This window comes from Penaeus japonicus, unplaced genomic scaffold, assembly GCF_977035675.1.
Source record: "Penaeus japonicus unplaced genomic scaffold, GWHDUDI00000001_assembly GWHDUDI00000039, whole genome shotgun sequence".
Classification (NCBI taxonomy): Eukaryota; Metazoa; Arthropoda; class Malacostraca; order Decapoda; family Penaeidae; genus Penaeus; species Penaeus japonicus.
In genome coordinates this window covers 13,584,116-13,591,615 of record NW_028234441.1, presented here as the reverse complement: position 1 = coordinate 13,591,615, position 7,500 = coordinate 13,584,116, and positions in this window count along the sequence as shown.

The window sequence follows — 7,500 nt, the reverse complement described above, 5'->3', positions numbered from 1 at the left end:
CATGTAGAGAAAAAATTCTGCTCAAAGTAATAGTAAGCCCACATTTGTTCACCAAAGGCTTCAGATCAGTGCATAATGGAATGATATAATCTAAGTGCATCATGCTCTAGAAACGGTCAACAGACTGCCATCATATGCATTTTTCAAGATGTAGAATAGAGCTTTTAGACCTCCCTTGCATTTTATAATATAAGGAACAAGTTCAAGCTTTATCTTGGCAAAATATACATGATGGAAGTTTGGTGGCCTTTGCCAGAGCATGAAGCATAGAGGTTATGGGATACCTTGCTCTGGTCTTATTCCCAAAACAACTAGTTATTACTATGATGCTTTATATGAATATACTGATAGTATTTACTAAAATAATTATGTTCCTCATGTCTTTTAACACAGATTATTTTTTTTCTTTCTCAGTAAACTTAAATTTAGTTCATATAACTTTGATTCTATCAGTGATTAACCCATTGCGGACGGATGTCATGACATACATGACGCAGGAGCTTTGGCCTGACGACGGGTGTCATGAAGTACATGACGTTCGGAGATTTTGGATCACTGTGCTATATTACTGTGCTATGAATAAGGAGTAAGTGAGGATGACTATTATTACAGTCATAATTACTATAATTACTGTAATAAGCAAACCTAACATCCAAAACCTAGATGGCACCACTTTCTTCTAGCACCAGCAGGAGAGAGAGCCTTAACCCACACAGGACGGGTGGTACAGCATGTGTACCGCGCATTCAAAAGCCCAGTTGCCGGGCGGCACAGTATTGTGCCAGCTATTCAATTAATTTAGGCCTAATAATTCGAACGCCCCGGCATTTGGACATTCTAGGCTAGAAATCCCCCGTCGGGAATGGGTTAAATGGCACTCATCCACATCATCTTTATAGAGCAATAGCACATAGCAAGATGCCGACCCCTTGCTCTAAAGTACCGCAGATGAAGGATGTGCAGGCAGAATGAGAAGAAATTCCCAGTGTCTACAATGTGCCCCTGTGCCAGTAGGGATGCCTTTTCCTGTGGCACTCGCAGTCATAAGCACAAGTTTCCTTCCTCTTCCCTACCTCTTCATGTTGTTTTCATTGTAGATGGTTATATGTTTTGTATTCATTCATAACAGTACACAAATACAAAAAAATAAAATTGCCTTTTGTACTCCCATAAAACAGTAATACTTCTATCACACTCAGTATAAAGAAAATAGTGAGCTGATATGGATCCTATACTACAATTTTATTCAACTGCAACATTGATAGAGCTTATTATATGACAAACATGTCTCTGAACACAATAAAACACACAAAAATGAAAACACAAAATTGGTTCTAGTTTTACAATGAATGACTGAAAGAGAGAGGGGAGAGTTGAAGTATGTTGCGTAAAGCTGCCATGCTCTAAAATAAAACCCATCCTAGAGACTGGGCAAGCAAATCTATCACCTATCCGCAATGGGTTAAAAATGATATCCACTTGTAAGATCAAAACTTATGAACTAATTAATAGATTTATGTCGGTCTTCCAAAATTTCTTTTCTGGTAGCATTTAAAACTATAAAGACTTTTTAAAAAATACGATTCACATCTCATAGGATTCTAATATATGATTTCAGATTTTACACTCTCAATCTCTAATTTTCTTAAAGGAATCTGATGAGAGTTCTCGGTCAACATAAATTTTTTAGCATCTCTTTTTTTTCTTTTTTTTTGTCTGCATATGAGTTTGTTCTGCTGTTATATGTTGATATTATATGTTGATATTTTTCAGGAGAGTAAACAAGCAAGAGGTCAAACACACAGTTTATGAATGCCAAGACTCAACTTGCCACAAAATGAAAGGAAAAACTTGCAACGTTTCGAACTTTTAGTGAAAGTTCCTCATCAGGCGTAAGCATATGTGAACTTCAAGAAAATAGTTCAGCCTGTTCATGGTAAGCCATATTTCAGTATTTCATAGGATACAAATGACTTCAGATATTGTCACAGATATTTTTGTACGTTAATGGAACTTCAATATTCTTTACATTTTGATATATTGATATTTTTATACTTCACATGATGGATCATGACCAAATTACTAATATTGTGTCTTCTTTACTTTGTTGAAAATAAGTATCAGAGATTGAATTTGCATTGGTTATTCAGCATAGAGAGTAAGTCAGGCTTCAGGGAGGAATCTAGTGAGATCCCAATGTAGAAGACAGACGAACTGGTGAGGACAGGTTGGCAGTCAATTTATATGTGGCATATGGCATTTTCCAGATCTACCTTTCATTGTAATGGCAGATTGTCTGCAGAGTAGTAGCCACATCTTGTCAAGTACATACAGTGGGTAAAATTATGCACTTTGGTCTGACTGATTAGGAAAGAATACATGCTAAGTGTGTAATTACTGAATGCAGAATAATGAACAGTTATTATGCCTTCATTTTTCTAATGGCATGAGTGAGATTAAATATCTTTAACAATGCAAGAGATGTGTTTCATGCATTTCATAGTTATCTTCATTAGAAATACATGTATTCATGTATTTCTGATGAGAATAACCAATAAACCATGTTAAATAATCTATTGCATTGTTAAAAATATTCAAACTCATAATCTCTCTGTTCTTCCTTCAATTCCAGTACACACCAATATACTCACAAAAAGAACACCATAGCCCACCTGACCACCTCTCAGCTCACATTTGATTTCTTGCTAATTTTGAACAGGTGTGTCTCAGCAGAGGGTGAAACTTCCAGTGAAGAGTGAAAGTTCCTTGCCCCTATTTTTTTCTTCCATAAGATCTCTAATACCTGTTTATGATATAAAAGATTTCTCACAACCTTGAAACTGTAGGTGACTTTACCTTTCCACTTCCCTATTTTCTCTTAGTATTCATCTTTTTCTTCCAATGCCCTCATTTGCTTAGTAATCATATTTTCTTTCCTTGATTTATAACATCTATACAGCATTGTGTATGTCCTGGCTGAAGCACAATGTGTAAGATCTAGTAAGTTAATATTATTTAGATGTAGATGATAGTGAGCATATTTACATTACTATGATTTTGAATGTTCCTTTCAGGGGAACTTTCTCACTTTCATGTTCAGATTTTTAAGAACTCAATAGTATTTATATTTTAGGTGAAGTGGATTGTATTTTATAACTTTTATTACATCCTTATTTATATATATATATATATATATTTTTTTTTTTTTATTGGATATTTCAGATTTATATACAGTAATCTAAACCTCAACCCTCTTTCTATTGGGTTTATCTTTATTTTCTGACCTCACTTTGGAGGAATATTCTGTCAAACATCCATTAAACAGCTCTTTAATCCCTTTGTGATGGGCATATTTCATGGGGTCCAATTACTTTTGTACCACATTTTTTCTATAATTGAAATTGTAAGTTATTCCTTCAGTTAAGATGATCTATTATACCAAATACTAATTAGTATCACTTTTCTAATACTTTCATACTATAATATAAAATAATAGAATACACACATCTTAACATCTTCAGATGTGGCTCATCTCAGAAGTGAAATAGGGTTGCAATAGGTCATCCTCAAATGTATCCATGTTTTTTTGGGGGGAAATCATCAGCTCTGCTCTCAACCTACTTTTCTTTTCCAGCTGTCATCTGGGATCAGCTGAACATTCCTGTAGAGGTTACCTCTTGGGAGCCTTCACTTAGTTCTTTAAGTCCCAGCCCTAGGATAAGCATTTTCTTTCATAGTTCTCTTGTAGCAGTGATAGTGAATGACTCATTGATAATCAAATAATGTTGTAGAATAGATAGAACAAAAATGGAGATTATGGAATTTCACCAGATTAACTATTTTTTGTGATGTTCCTTCTATAAATGCTAATCTCTCCGTTCCATAAAGATGTTGGTTGTCTGGGCCCTTAGAGCTAGTAAGATTTTCTGCTTGTCTCCCCAGCCAAGTATCTTCATTATGCCTGAAAGTAAAGGGAATGGATGCCTTTCTTCTCATGTCAGTGCTCAGTAGCTATATTCTTCATCCCTCCACCAATCATGTCATCCAATATTTACAGATTTTCTTTGATGGATTCTTCTGTCACTCTTTTCTCCACAAATCAGACAGATGTCTCGGAAGGTGTCCATAGCTCAGACATCAGAAAGGAAAGATCATAGAGGATATTTCTGGAATTCTTCAAGGAGGATTTCCCTTTTTTATCATGTTTGTTTCCATGGTCCTTTGTTAACCTCAGTCATACTAACAGTATATAATGGCACTGGAGGATCTTATCTCTCTCAGCTATAACAAAAGGCAATAGCTCTAAAGTTACACCTTTATATTTTGAAGTCTTTTCCAACAGGGTCTTCAAATCTTTTTTCATGGACTGGTTACTGCAAACCCCTGTCACATTGGATCTCTCACCTTCAGCCATGTTTGTGGTTGTCCTTTTGCTCTATGAGTGTAGGTGCTTCAGCTGGTGGCTCTACCTGTCTTACCAACCACCCCCACTTCAGCACTGCTTTAATGGGTTTCCATTCTTTATTCCTGTGTATTACATAGCCATAGTTGTTTTATCTCTTCTAAAAATCTCTTAGATGTCTTACTCCTCCACCTTTGGGTAGTTAAAAATAAATAATGGGAAATTATGTTTTGGATGTTTCTATTTGTGTTTCCTTTAGTTTCCCACTTCTACTGTGCATCAGGGGACACCATGGTGCCATACCCTCTCATTTTTCAGTAGTATCCCCCTCCCATTTTTGCCCACTTGCTAGGGGCTTGTTTTTAAAAATTCAGGAGTTGGTGTTCCCTCCCAATTAATTAATCCTGATGTTCCATCAGTTCAGTGATCTGTCATAGAATGAGTTTGAAAAGAACTCAATAAGATTTAGAGATTTGAAAAAACGAAAATGTCAACTTTGCAATATTTTTTATTTCCCTCTTTTGATAAGCTGACCCATACTGTAGTTAACCATCCTTCTGGCTAAGCATAATTAGGACAACACAAAGATGTACTTTATTATTTATGTTAGGATTAAACTGATTAACTCAAGGGCCTAAAGCTGAAACTATATGGCCATTGCTGTTGAAAGTATTACAAGGACATTACCTAATCAGAAAACATAGTGGATATAATTATGAACATTGATAATGGATAAGATTATTATTTTTGTTATCAAAACAATTATCATTATTATAATAATGATAGTAGCAAGGATTACTATTATTGTTATACTTATCATTAGTCATTGCAATCAAGATAAACCACTCAACGGAAAATAAGTAATAGAAATATGCATAAGATTGCAGTCTGGAAAAAAAGCTGCAAAAAGAAGGTGAAAATGCCAAAAAAAAAGACAAAATTTATGAAAATAAAAATCAGTACAGTTTTTTGTTGATAATTTTAAACTTCTTGAAATACAAGTAATACAATGATCACATTTGTTGTAGAATTACTTTAAAAATCACTTACCAGCAGAAGGAAGCAAATGGAAAACTAGTAGGAAAAGGAACAAGGAAATGCCATTAATTTTTCAACATTTTATGTGAAACCGCACAAGGAAACCAATTGGGAGGAAGTTCATTATCATATAAACAGTGAGGGTGAGCGAGAGTGTGTGCGAATATGAGTTTAAGTATAAGTATGAGTGATTGAGAGTGTGTGTGTGTGTGTGTGTATGTAAGCTGTAAGATGCAACTGCTTAGAACTTGAACTGGGTGGGAGGACACAGTCGTTCTCTGCCACAGCACGTTATTGGCATGGAGTTATACTTGCCTCAAGCCGGCGAGGCAGGAGATTGGGTCATTCAAGGTCATGGCCCGGAGAAGTGTTGTCATGATTCTCGATCTCCTGTTTTTTTTTTCTCTCTCTCTCTCTTTGACTCGGAGCTTTTATCTACCTGCGAAAAGAGTTCAAATATGCCAATACATGACCACTGTGTAGGCAACACTAAGCTAATCTCCCTTCCGGAACCCATTTCGCTAAAGGTGTGAAAAAACTGTTACTTCCGGGTGGACATACAGTAAATGCAAAAAAAAACAAGGAGTTACAATAAGGTAAAGTGAACACGGAACACACTACCGAATAAAAACACACCTAATAAAAACACGAGTAGCGATTATTGTGTTCTTACGATAAGCGATACAGACGGTATCCGGTTTCCCTACGTGGGGTGGGATTTTTACGGGCAGGTGTTGGACAGGATGTCATTAGGTCACGAGGGAGTTGTACGTCTCAAAAGGAAGCTTGTAATCCTGGATTAACATGATGTAATAAACCTTAAGATTAGTGATAATCAGTTGCTTATATGAAAGACAGAAAAATGGAGATTTTTATATGAATAATGGTGATCAAATACGCGGGTACAATGTATTTCTCCATAGTGGTAGTTCTGCACTTTCTATGGAAAAGTGCAACGGACACCACTGTTACTGGGGGAAAAAATGTGTTTAAGAAACATTTACAATTAGCGCCTCAAAAGGTAACAAGCCATTAAAGTTTCAAATTATACAGACATGACATATACTGGGTGAACGAGATCAGTTTAGCTCAATTGCTGGTACGTTCATCTATGAGTGCACCCTTGCCTCACTTCTATTTCCATAGGTGATTAAATCGTCTAAATATAGTACACACACAAAAAAACAAAAACACAAAAAAATAAACGAGCGGACTTTGGCATCCTAGCAATGACGTGGCAGTTTTGTTTTATTAGATCACGATCACCTAATGTAATATGCAATTCAGAAGCAAAGTACAATACTTTGATGTTCATACATTAAGCATGAAGGTAACAAAGTCATGCAACATATATATTTGTTGTTCTTATGCAAATTTTCTATATTTGGATTTTTGATTAAGTATTCTGTTTTGGAGTTTTCAGTCAAATTTTCTGTATTGCGTTTTTTGATAGAATCTTTCATGCTTGACTGTTTAATAAATTTTCTAAACTTAGACTTGTAACCAAATTTTATTTAATGGATTGTTTGAATTTGACTGACGTAACTTACCAGCCGAAGTGGAAGGGTAGAATTTTAGTATTTTGGAGCAGAAACTAGTGCTTCTATTATCTCTAATGCTGTTTACATGGTAATAATTTTCAATAAAGATCAAAGGGTACACATACATATACATACAAATTTCCATGAATACGATTTATAAGACAAATTTAGCAAAGTCATATTTAAAATGTTTAAATTATTCACATACTTCTGTATATCATGTGTGGCTATTACGGTATCGCTATTTTTCACACCAAGCCCCCCCCCCCCCGTCCCAATTTCAGCCAATAGATATCGTTTTTTTCTTTCTCCGATAAAGTTACTACTAATTAGTTTATCTTAAGTTTTATCAACTTACCTTGAACGTTGCTGACATTACCCTTACAGCGCATGACATGAGTCTTATCTCACAAATATGTCCTGTTTTACCGTACGAGTGACTTCAAAGTTTGAAAAGAATTTTGGGTAGAAATGGAAGTGAGCATCCTAACCCTTCATGGTAAATGGTACAAGCAGATT